Consider the following 13,746-nt stretch of genomic DNA (forward strand, 5'->3'; position numbering starts at 1 on the left):
AATATGTAAACCCTGTACACTATCCTCTTTGACACGGCTACTGACTATTTTATTTTTTGTTCAGTTTGATCTAAATAATTGGTAGTTTTGTGTCCCGCTATGCTGAATTAATTAAGAATACCTTAGAGACTCGAAAATTTGACACCAGAGATTCATTTAAAAAAAACTAAAGCGAATTGTTCAGAACAGTCCAAAGTTATCGACACGGAGTGACTGACTATATAAAGACCAATCATCCAATCGTTTCATACTTCTCATTACCTATATGTTCCAATTTACATCAGCTTATATTCACCACCTACTATGCCTCTGTGGAAAATCTGTTCCCTTTATGACCAATCTCATCCATATCTGCTTTTTTAACACTTAATCACTTGTTAAACAAACTACGTTTTTTAACTAAACTAACACTATCAGGATTAATTAACATATAGACATGACATGTAACTTAAAAAATTCTTATATCGTTTTTCTAGACCTTGTACTGTTTGTCCGTAATCCAGTGGCCTCCATGAGGACATCAGACCAACTTCCATCCTCATAGAACCATTGTTAAAGAACAAGCTACATATAAGCTTTACGTTCAAAATGGTTCAAATGGCTCTGAGCACTATGGGACTTAACATCTGAGGTCATCAGTCCCCTAGAACTTAGAACTACTTAAACCTAACTAACCTAAGGACATCACACACATCCATGCCCGAGGCAGGATTTGAACCTGCGACCGTAGTAGTCGCGCGGTTCCTGACTGAGCGCCTAGAACCGCTAGACCACCGAAGCCGGCAAGCTTTACGTCTTCGACCTTCTATTTCGAACTCTAAGCTCTTCTGAGGCTTTATACAAACCAATCCATTTAGTGACAGCTCGGTTTTTGTGCTTTATCACCTTTTAACTTCGCGATATTTTTACTCTGATGGAATATTGTAACTTCACTGGATTTTTTTTCCACTTCGTAAGGATAACCGAAATCCCGGTCGGGGCACACATTTTCAACATGTCCCCAATGTAGTACATCAACGCCTGTTTGCAGCTAGGGTGTTCATTTAATTATCATTTCATTTCTAGCAAAGCTGCATGGTCATCCACGGTAACTGTTCTTTCGGGAACAGATACTACCGTCATATATAGTTAAAATATGGCTTCCCGGCCATTGACCTTCTTGTGCGCTATGCCCTAACTCGTACGGGACTTGGTAGATTAATCTGCCACGAGTAATGAGTATGATGGGCAAACATCTATTAGGCGCACTACGAATGTAGTGGTGTGGACATGTTGGGAATGTGGATCTCACGGGGAGCTTGCAAGCGATAAGTCCCTGCAGACGCACTGTCTGTGCCCGCGGTGGCTCAGATAGTTCGCCTTTGGCTGTGCTGCGGTGAGGACGCGCTGTTTGTGTTCCTGCCGTGGAGCGAGCGCTTGTGTTGTTTACATCGTACTCGGCCGTTTCACGCGTGCCGCACTCAGCATAGATCACCATGGCGCACCAATACAGAAAATCGACGCTCAAATTTACGTTCCGCAACGAATTTGCACGGCCCAAAGCACTCGAAGTCGAACGATTTCTACGAGAAGAAGTTAAAATCCCGGCGACCGACATTCTCGGCATTCACTTGTCCATTGTGAGTAGTATCGTATATGTCAAGATCATCAACGACGCAACATGTGAACGGATCCTTCGGGACACGAAACAGGGCCTCCGTTTCTGCCATGCTGATGGCAATGTGGGGACTGTACACGTCGATTATTCTGGCATGGGACTTCGCACGATCAGAATTTTCGAACTTCCTTTCGAATTACCGGCGGAGGACGTCGTGACAGCGCTGCGCCCCTACGGCACGGTCCATGATCATATTGCGGAAGAATGGACGCAATTCCAGACATATCCTGTGCTGAATGGAGTCCTCCAGGTCCGAATAGAACTTAAAAGACATGTACCTTCATATCTATCGGTGGCTGCCGTGCCATCGTCATCTACGATGGGCAACCAAAGACCTGCTCTGGTTGTGGGAAGGAGGGACACCTTAGATCAGAATGTCTCCAACGTCGAATCACGCAACTGCCGCCGGCTGACGCAGACCCGCCATCGCAGCCGACGCTGCTTCCCGTGACTTATGCAGCAGCCCTCACGACAGCTACCACTACACCACGACAGCCGACATCCACTGTTGGGTCGCGGCTCCATCCTCCAATACAGGGCGATGAAGACACACCCGTTCCACAAGCTACGGATTCAATTCCGATGCCGCCGCCCCCGTCGACGGATAACAACATACATGACGATAGCATGGCCGTAGACTCGCTTATTGTGCCTACAGCTGCCTTTGTGCCGGAACGTCGGGAATCTTTGCCGTCGTCTGACACAGAAGGACACTCCAGGAAGCAACGCTCCCCGAAGCGACGGAAGCGGAGGCGTAGAGCAACTTCCGAACGGGATGCGACGCAGCCTCCAGAGGACGAAGACTCCACCTTCAATGACGACGCTACCACAGAGGCAGCCGCCATTTGCTGCAGTGTGGCACCACCGAACGGAACTGAGGACAAACCACATATACCTACAGTGGCAACATCGGATGCCGATATGCAGGACAGATGCTGCCCACCACCTTCTGGAGTGCAAGCACCCATGCCGAGTCCTGAGGACGCTAGGGAAGCAGATCTTGCATTGAGTTCCCCGACGTGGGCGGATGACCACGACGACGACGGAACCATGCAAGTTACGCCAACAGGGCCCACGCCATTGGCGCCGGCTCTCTAGACAGGACGGCAGGTGAGGTTTGTGGGGATGCGGAGGTGTCAATAGAGTCAGAAGCGCCATAGGCAATTCCAGTCTTAATGGATAACTTAACACCTGCGGTTCGGCAACAAACATATCGTATCGCCACGCTTAACCTCAACACGATACGAACGGCAGTGAAGATCCAGTTGCTGCGCGAGATGCTTCGTTCTTCGGATGTTGACATTGCCCTGTTGCAAGAAGTGTATATAGCGGCCCTCCCCGTTTTCTACGGTTACGTGACACATATGTCACTGGCGGACCGGAATGGCAGCGGTACGGCAATACTAGTGCGCGACGGAATTGCCATCGAAGAAGTGGCTTACCTTCCGTCAGGAAGGGGGCTGGCGATCACAGCACTGGGCACACGCATCATTAACATCTACGCTCCATCAGGAACTGACCAACGCCGCGAACGATCGCTGTTCTACTCGGAGGATATCGCCCCCCTCTTTATCAGCCGCTACGATCAATATATCTTCGGCGGCGACTTTAACTGTGTGCTGCACCCCAAAGACCAAGTCCCACACTTCTCGACTTGTCAAGAACTTCGGCTCCTGGTTCGTGATCTGCTTCTCACTGACACGTGGGAGACAGTGCACGGTGACCGTCCCGGGCCGACATACCTTACTAGTCACTCGGCCAGTCGCCTAGACCGCATTTATGTCTCACGAGCTCTAGCGCCGGGAGTATTGGCTGCTTGCCTTCTCCGATCATAGCGCTTTCATATGCACACTCACTCTACAACAGCAGCGAATATGGCGCAGCCGAGGACCCTGGAAGCTGAATGTGGCACATCTTCAAGACCCGGAATGCCGTCGAATTATCGCCGACACATGGCAGGATTGCGAACGTCGTCTTCCCCGATATCCTTCGACTCTAGCATGGTGGGTGGACTGCGCAAAACCAGCGTTTCGGCGTGTGCTAACTCAATTCGGTAAAGATATCGCAGCTTGGCATCGTCACACATTGGACTTTTATTACACGATGCTTCGCGAACTCGACGGCCAACCACCATCTCCAAACCGACAAATGGAAAGCCGCCGAATTAAAGGTCAAATATTGTCTCTTACGAGGAAACGTTTGGAGGGGGTCGTCGTGCGATCGCGACGTCACGACCGAGCGGAAGGAGAAAACCCGTCTATGCATCACATCGTGCTCGACAGCCGCCGACGCCGACAGCAGCTGATCACGGACCTCGTGTTGCCAGGTGGTAGGGTCGTACTGACTCAGGCCGCGGTTACAGAAGCCTTTGCAGATCACTATCGCCAGTTTTACGACGAGGTGAATACAGAGGAAGAGGAAGCGGACGATCACGACGTACTGCAGCACGTGTCGCACACCCTCGACAATGCAGCAGCGGCGACGCTGTTAGGTGGAATTACACGGGACGACATCGAGGACTCGCTTAACAAGGGATCACTCAACAAATCTCCCGGGCCAGACGGACTGCCGCTCGAGTTTTGTCGGACTTTCCGCGATCTAATGATGCCCCGATGGGTCAGCATGTACCAAGAACTGATGACCCCCGGTTCCCACGTGCCACCTGCATTCGTGGAAGGTCTCCTTATACCGATACACAAGCCTTCCAGAGGTCGGACGGTCGAGGACTACAGGCCCATTACAATGCTCAACTCGGACTATAAAATCTTCGCCCGACTACTCGCCAGCCGCATAAAGCAGGTTCTGCCCCTACTCCTCTCAATGGAGCAAACGACACAGGGCGGAGTGACCAACATGCAAACGGCAACCAGCGAATGCAGGGATTTAATAGCCATCGCCACATGCTGTCGCCTTCGAGCTGCTCTGATCTCCATTGATTTCGACCACGCCTTTGACAGAGTTCACCACAAGTTCCTTCTGTCCGTTATGGCCCGCATGGGCTTCCCGCCTGACTTTCTCGACATCTTTCAGCGCCTTTTCCGTGGAGCTGCATCCCGTGTGCTGGTGAATGGACGGATTGCGGGTCCCTTTCCGATCCGACGGTCAGTTCGCCAAGGATGCCCACTCTACATGATCCTTTACGCGATCGCACTCGAACCACTTGTCGGAGGGTTGAAAAACAGGCTCTCGGGAATGTCATTGAGGGATCACACCTTTCACTGCAGGATATATGCTGATGACCTTCTATTACTTGTCCGATCTGGTGACGAGGTACGATCGGTGATACAATGGATCAATCGATATGGATTGGCAGCGGGCAGCCTCCTGAATGTGGCCAAGTCGGCAGCGATGCCGATTGGGAGAGGTCTAGAGGAGGACGCTTTAGCCCCACTCCCACTAGTTAACAAGATCCGGTTCTTGGGCATAACATTTACACAGGATGTGCGCCGCACGGCTGCAATGAACTATGCACGATTACTACAGGCCATACGCACAGAAGTTCGCCGGAACTTACTTCGACGAATGGACCTCCTACAGCGTGTGGAATACCTCAACCTTCACGTGGCGACTAAGATGATCCACATGGCCCAGGTCCTACCGATATCGACAGCGATGGCACACAAATTGCAAGCAGCGTTTGGATATTACCTTACCGCCGGACACCTATTCAAAGTCCGCTACGAAACACTCACCCTCCCTCCGCGTGATGGCGGACTGGGACTTATAAATGTACGAGCAAGAGCTACAGCGTTATACTTGTGCACAATGATGAAATTGTGGACCCACAAAGATGCTTCCCTTACGGGACGTCTGTTAGAGGAATTGCTGCCGGCGTCTCTTCTGCCACCTGTCACGGTTGCGCACATTACACCTTCACTCTCGCACCTCTCGGCATTTATTCTTGAATATAGTTACGTGCACCCAGACCTTCCCAATACTCGCACTCCCAAGGCGAGAGACGTTTACAGACTGCTGCTAAGGTCCATACCTCGGAATGTGATTGAGAGGAAGAGCCCTATGGCCGGCAGTGTGGAGAGCGGTCCAGAAGCCGTTCCTCCCCACGCGGGTACGAGCCGCGTGGTACCAGGTGGTGAACGGGAAGGTTGTAACACGACAACGGCTGCACGCTATTGGGATGACGGATTCCCCCCTTTGCCCACGTTGCCACCGGGTGGATACTGACGAACACCGTTTAACATGTGGATCGGCGTTAGAGGTATGGCTGCTAGTGCAGAAGATCCTCGCCTGCTACCTACGTATCGCGCCTCGCACAATTGAGCCACGGCTCCTCCTTTGTCCAGAGGATACTTATTTCCCACCTGCGAAGACTCACGCTCTCACATGGTTTGGCTCAAATGGCTCTGAGCACTATGGGACTCAACTGCTGAGGTCATTAGTCCCCTAGAACTTAGAACTAGTTAAACCTAACTAACCTAAGGACATCACAAACATCCATGCCCGAGGCGGGATTCGAACCTGCGACCGTAGCGGTCTTGCGGTTCCAGACTGCAGCGCCTTTAACCGCACGGCCACTTCGGCCGGCTCTCACATGGTTTAAAGGCATGTCCATATACTACCTCTTTCGCGATGATGAGAAGATGGTGCTTGATTACTGGCAATTTCTCCAGGACAGTCATAGCACACTTGAGTGTACACCCCGATACCGACAGCTATTTGCGAACTATTTGCGCAGTGTCTTCGACAACCCCCCTCACAGTTGGGGAGTACCGGGCAGAGGATGACCGCCGACGTGGGGCTCCACACGCCGCGAAATGTTGTAACAATTTGGAACATGGAATCTGAACGCCGAGGGGCCATGCACATGGAATGGCGTGCGGGATTTGGTTACATTTTTCTTTCGTTATTATCTATCATCACACTATTAGTTTCAAATTCTTTTTCATAGTTTAGAAGGAACTCTTGTTCTGTTGTTGTTACGGCTGTAATTTTCTAATTTTGTTTGTTGTACCTGAAAGACACCTTTTGTCCATATATATATATATATATATATATATATATATATATATATATATATATATATATATAAGGTTGGAAGCGGAAAAAAAAAGGTGGCCGAGCGGTTCTAGGCGCTACATTCTGGAGCCGCGCGACCGCTACGGTCAAAAAAAAAAAAAAATAAAAAAAAACAAAACAATGGTCAGCATTTCTGCCTAGCAACCAAGAAAGCCCGCGTTCGAGTCCCGGCAGCAGCAAAAAAAAATTTTTCAAAAAAAAAAAAAACAAAGATGGATAGAGCGTCTGCCATGTAAGCAGGAGATCCCGGGTTCGAGTCCCGGTCGGGGCACACATTTTCAACATGTCCCCAATGAAGTACATCAACGCCTGTTTGCAGCTAGGGTGTTCATTTAATTATCATTTCATTTCTAGCAAAGCTGCATGGTCATCCACGGTAACTGTTCTTTCGGGAACAGATACTACCGTCATATATAGATAACCGAAATGCCAGGACGACTCCGTTATGCCCAAATTCTTCAAGAGTAATTGGCATAGATTCCCTTTACCTAATCTCTTCATTTTCAACACATTTCTCATATGCTTGTGGACTACTAACGACTGTTGGCATAGTGATTTCTCCAAACAAGTCCTTCAAAGAACTCACTGCATTAGCTCGTCCTCCGGATAACTTTCCTTCATTTACACCGTCTCTCTGAACGGGTGCTTCTCCGTGCTTATGCTTTATAAATGGTACTTACCAAAATCTTTACCTGTACTTATATCTTTACTTCGAGTTTTAATCTGAGCTCCAATTTGTTTGTTAGTCTGAGAAAATTGCTCAGACGCATCTCTCAATAATAAACTGACAGAAATTTCCTGAGATTCCTCTGTCTTCTCAGTTTCACCAGGAAGTGGCTCTAGTTCACTTAATTTCTCCTCTAAACCCGTTACTTTCTTATTAACCTTATCATATTTCTTAGTAAATGTTGTATACAATTTTGCTCCATTACTTTCCGCCTCCCCAAACCCTAGACTTAACTCTATTTTCAATCCTTCCTTCGATGCACTCTGCCTCATGTTTAATTCTTCCTGTGAAAAATTTGTAGCATTTTGACCATCAAGTAATGGGGCCATCATCTGACTAATGTTTTCTGACTCCATGTCTTGCATAACAACAGAAACACGTTATTCTTATAATACTTATTTTAAGACGCCTTATAACGTACGCTCTTTCTTCTACTCAGAAATTTAACAGTCACTAGGCAAGTCATTGAAACACAAATGTGCTTCACAATTACCTATAAACAACAAGTAATGTCACGAAAAGAATCACAGTTTAAAAAATAATTATGGTCGCAATGCACGGAAATTGTTTCTGGTACTAACACTCCAAATTTAAGAGATAAATAAATATGCTTTACACTCAAGTCTTTTGTCCAGGTTTCCTTGTACACTGATTTCTTCTCGTGGATACGCCTCTTTGACTAGCTTGGTCGTGTAGTCTCACCCCAACGCAGTTGAAGAATCCCGCTAATGCTAACAGTCTAGTCAACCGCCGCCGCCGCCTGCACAAAACTTATAAATACTTTAACCACTTTCTTAGATTACGTACGTGTGCAATTATTCTTTTACTTGTAGGACAAATTCGGGGTGAAACAACAAATACAACCGTAAACTATTGACAGAATATGTGTACTGTCAAGAAGGGTAAAGAACAATATGAATGCTTCTCTATATTTTTATTGCTACAGCGATAATTTATCTGCCGAACTAATGCGACCATACTGGCATTCTTAATTCTAATTCGTATCCCACAATAATCTTGAAATCAGTTGTAATTTATTTTGCTTCCTCTCCACAAAACGGTATTTCTCAAACTTACACTCATGTAAATCTAATTACGTGCAATGGTGTAAAAATCCATCGGAATATCTCTTAAGAGCCATAAACGCAATGTTGAAAGCAACTAGAGTCTATTCATTTAATTGCGTTAGGTTAGAAAGTCAATATTTTCGTGAATAAAAGTTTCAAAGTTTTTCTTTCGGCGTTTCAGATGCTTAAATCGCGTGTTCGTACATCAAGTGACTGTCTTTTAATATTCAAAACGTTTCATAACATCAGACGCAACTTTCTTGCAACAGCAGTTTTTCAGATATTACTTCGCTAACCTACTACTTCGTACAGAGGTGACAAAGATAGAGAAATACTCTCACTTTGATAAATCAAGATACTAAGCAAACTGTGAATTATCAGTTTTCAGAAAGACTTTCAGTATTTAATCATTAGGTTTTAATAACCATCAAGTTGCTCTTTTTTATTCATTTACTTTTTAAAGTTACGATTGAATACTGTAACGTGCCCCCCCCCCCCCCCCATGAACCATGGACCTTGCCGTTGGTGGGGAGGCTTGCGTGCCTCATCGATACAGATAGCCGTACCGTAGGTACAACCATAACGGAGGGGTATCTGTTGAGAGGCCAGACAAACGTGTGGTTCCTGAAGAGGGGCAGCAGCCTTTTCAGTAGCTGCAAGGGCAACAGTCTGGATGATTGACTGATCTGGCCTTGTAACATTAACCAAAACGGCCTTGCTGTGCTGGTACTGCGAACGGCTGAAAGCAAGGGGAAACTACGGCCGTAATTTTTCCCGAGGGCATGCAGCTTTACTGTATGATTAAATGATGATGGCGTCCTCTTGGGTAAAATATTCCGGAGGTAAAATAGTCCCCCATTCGGATCTCCGGGCGGGGACTACTCAAGAGGATGTCGTTATCAGGAGAAAGAAAACTGGCGTTCTACGGATCGGAGCGTGGAATGTCAGGTCCCTTAATCGGGCAGGTAGGTTAGAAAATTTGAAAAGGGAAATGGATATGTTAAAGTTAGATATAGTGGGAATTAGTGAAGTTCGGTGGCAGGAGGAACAAGACTTCTGGTCAGGTGACTACAGGGTTATAAACACAAAGTCAAATAGGGGTAATGCAGGAGTAGGTTTAATAATGAATAGGAAAATAGGAACGCGGGTAAGCTACTACAAACAGCTTAGTGAACGCATTATTGTGGCCAAGATAGATACGAAGCCCACACCTACTACAGTAGTACAAGTTTATATGCCAACTACCTCTGCAGATGACGAAGAAATTGAAGAAATGTATGATGAAATAAAAGAAATTATTCAGATTGTGAAGGGAGATGAAAATTTAATAGTTATGGGTGACTGGAATTCCAGTGTAGGAAAAGGGAGAGAAGGAAACATAGTAGGTGAATATGGATTGGGGCTAAGAAATGAAAGAGGAAGCCGCCTGGTAGAATTTTGCACAGAGCACAATTTAATCATAGCTAACACTTGGTTTAAGAATCATGATAGAAGGTTGTATACATGGAAGAACCCTGGAGATACTAAAAGGTATCAGATTGATTATATAATGGTAAGACAGAGATTTAGGAACCAGGTTTTAAATTGTAAGACATTTCCAGGGGCAGATGTGGACTCTGACCACAATCTATTGGTTATGACCTGTAGATTAAAACTGAAGAAACTGCAAAAAGGTGGGAATTTAAGGAGATGGGACCTGGATAAACTGAAAGAACCAGAGGTTGTACAGAGTTTCAGGGAGAGCATAAGGGAACAATTGACAGGAATGGGGGAAAGAAATACAGTAGAAGAAGAATGGGTAGCTTTGAGGGATGAAGTAGTGAAGGCAGCAGAGTATCAAGTAGGTAAAAAGACGAGGGCTAGTAGAAATCCTTGGGTAACAGAAGAAATATTGAATTTAATTGATGAAAGGAGAAAATATAAAAATGCAGTAAATGAAGCAGGCAAAAAGGAATACAAACGTCTCAAAAATGAGATCGACAGGAAGTGCAAAATGGCTAAGCAGGGATGGCTAGAGGACAAATGTAAGGATGTAGAGGCTTATCTTACTAGGGGTAAGATAGATACTGCCTACAGGAAAATTAAAGAGACCTTTGGAGATAAGAGAACCACTTGTATGAACATCAAGAGCTCAGATGGAAACCCAGTTCTAAGCAAAGAAGGGAAAGCAGAAAGGTGGAAGGAGTATAAAGGAGTATATAGAGGGTCTATACAAGGGCGATGTACTTGAGGACAATATTATGGAAATGGAAGAGGATGTAGATGAAGATGAAATGGGAGATACGATACTGCGTGAAGAGTTTGACAGAGCACTGAAAGACCTGAGTCGAAACAAGGCCCCCGGAGTAGACAACATTCCATTGGAACTACTGACGGCCTTGGGAGAGCCAGTCCTGACAAAACTCTACCATCTGGTGAGCAAGATGTATGAAACAGGCGAAATACCCTCAGACTTCAAGAAGAATATAATAATTCCAATCCCAAAGAAAGCAGGTGTTGACAGATGTGAAAATTACCGAACAATCAGTTTAATAAGCCACAGCTGCAAAATACTAACACGAATTCTTTACAGACGAATGGAAAAACTAGTAGAAGCCGACCTCGGGGAAGATCAGTTTGGATTCCGTAGAAATACTGGGACACGTGAGGTAATACTGACCTTACGACTTATCTTAGAAGAAAGATTAAGGAAAGGCAAACCTACGTTTCTAGCATTTGTAGACTTAGAGAAAGCTTTTGACAATGTTGACTGGAATACTCTCTTTCAAATTCTAAAGGTGGCAGGGGTAAAATACAGGGAGCGAAAGGCTATTTACAATTTGTACAGAAACCAGATGGCAGTTATAAGAGTCGAGGGACATGAAAGGGAAGCAGTGGTTGGGAAGGGAGTAAGACAGGGTTGTAGCCTCTCCCCAATGTTATTCAATCTGTATATTGAGCAAGCAGTAAAGGAAACAAAAGAAAAATTCGGAGTAGGTATTAAAATCCATGGAGAAGAAATAAAAACTTTGAGGTTCGCCGATGACATTGTAATTCTGTCAGAGACAGCAAAGGACTTGGAAGAGCAGTTGAATGGAATGGATGGTGTCTTGAAGGGAGGATATAAGATGAACATCAACAAAAGCAAAACGAGGATAATGGAATGTAGTCGAATTAAGTCGGGTGATGTTGAGGGTATTAGATTAGGAAATGAGACACTTAAAGTAGTAAAGGAGTTTTGCTATTTGGGGAGCAAAATAACTGATGATGGTCGAAGTAGAGAGGATATAAAATGTAGACTGGCAATGGCAAGGAAAGCGTTTCTGAAGAAGAGAAATTTGTTAACATCGAGTATAGATTTAAGTGTCAGGAAGTCTTTTCTGAAAGTATTTGTATGGAGTGTAGCCATGTATGGAAGTGAAACATGGACGATAAATAGTTTGGACAAGAAGAGAATAGAAGCTTTCGAAATGTGGTGCTACAGAAGAATGCTGAAGATTAGGTGGGTAGATCACATAACTAATGAGGAGGTACTGAATAGGATTGGGGAGAAGAGGAGTTTGTGGCACAACTTGACCAGAAGAAGGGATCGGTTGGTAGGACATGTTCTGAGGCATCAAGGGATCACCAATTTAGTATTGGAGGGCAGCGTGGAGGGTAAAAATCGTAGGGGGAGACCAAGAGATGCATACACTAAGCAGATTCAGAAGGATGTAGGTTGCAGTAGGTACTGGGAGATGAAGAAGCTTGCACAGGATAGAGTAGCATGGAGAGCTGCATCAAACCAGTCTCAGGACTGAAGACCACAACAACAACAACTGTAACGTGACATTCAGTTCTCGTGTCCTCTCAAAGTAATATCAATATTTTTTAGATCACTTAGATCTGTATCAATTCGATGATAGAAGCTGATTCCTTAATAACTGAATACTAGTAATACCCTTTTTGAAATACTGCTTTAAGTAGTTCAATTAGGAATTTGAACACTTTCTGTAATGGCTTTCATGTGCTGGCTACTCACCATAAAATTGGCGACCCTATATATTATAGAAATAAATAGAAAATCAGAACTCGAATTTTCTTTTCGCTTCCTATTTCTCTCCTTTTCCCTTTTCTTTTTTAATAGCCCTTTATTTATTTATTTAGATACAGCCTACAGAAACAGTAGCTTTATGAGTGTCAAAAATCTTATTACCCCAAACCTACTCACAGACCTCGCCTATTCAAAAGTATCAAATCCGTGACCAACGCCACGTTTACCCTAAAGTTAACTAGGACAACAAAAGTTATTTATCTCTTCGAGGTTGGCTCCTCGACTATTTAAAATTCCATTGTTAGTGCTGAAGATCGGACACGCCTCCTAAAGTTGAATAAAGGTACAGAGAAAGCTATTCTGTTTCGACTAACGGTCAATAGTTATCAACCCTCTCAACAATGCCTTCCGTCCCAGGACTCATAAAAATGAGCGTGAAATTCGCCTGACCCAAATTCCACAAATAGGGAAAGGATACTGCATAACTAGGTCCTCATCTAGGACTCAGTCCACCTATTCACAGCAACAATAATCCAAATCATTATCGGGGGACCACTCAGGTTTCTTAGAGCGGTCCGAGCAGATATCCCCTCCTAAACAGTCGGATTTATGTATCGGTCTACGCTCCGATACCATGAAATTCAACGGCGAATTCAATATTGTCTCAAAATCGCTTGTGATCCATATTAAAGAGTCAGTTTGTGAATAAAATTAACCGAATCTCAATGTTATCTGCGTTCGGAAACCCAGAACTGTCAAAGCATCTTTAACCGTTATAGACAAGATCATCAACCATTAACGATGACCTCACGAACATCAGTTATATTCAGATGGAATATTTGATTCGCCCCCTTTTCCTGTTTAGTTCGTACTTCTAACCAGATAAATATACTACAAGGTTACCCACGGAGGATAATCCAGATACAGCAATGGAAATTTAAGAACAGCCACTCTGTTAAGTCAGTGTAGGACCCATTACTGGACCATTAAACGAATAAAAGAAGAGCGCTTTCCGTCCTTTTTAGTAATAAGTGCATTTTTGAACAAAACCGCTGGTCGCTGCTATGATGGCCAGCTGCTTCATATTTCCTGCCCGTTCGAACCTCCCTGACTTCTTAGCAAGGAGAAGGCAACTTCATTTCGCAGCGGCCACGCTGATTCTTTATTGTACATCTACGGCGATGGTTTGCATACAAACATTAGTACAACATAATCAAATAATATAATCATGCAACACAATGAACACACC

This window comes from Schistocerca nitens, chromosome 4 (assembly GCF_023898315.1).
Source record: "Schistocerca nitens isolate TAMUIC-IGC-003100 chromosome 4, iqSchNite1.1, whole genome shotgun sequence".
In the NCBI taxonomy this organism is placed as follows: Eukaryota; Metazoa; Arthropoda; class Insecta; order Orthoptera; family Acrididae; genus Schistocerca; species Schistocerca nitens.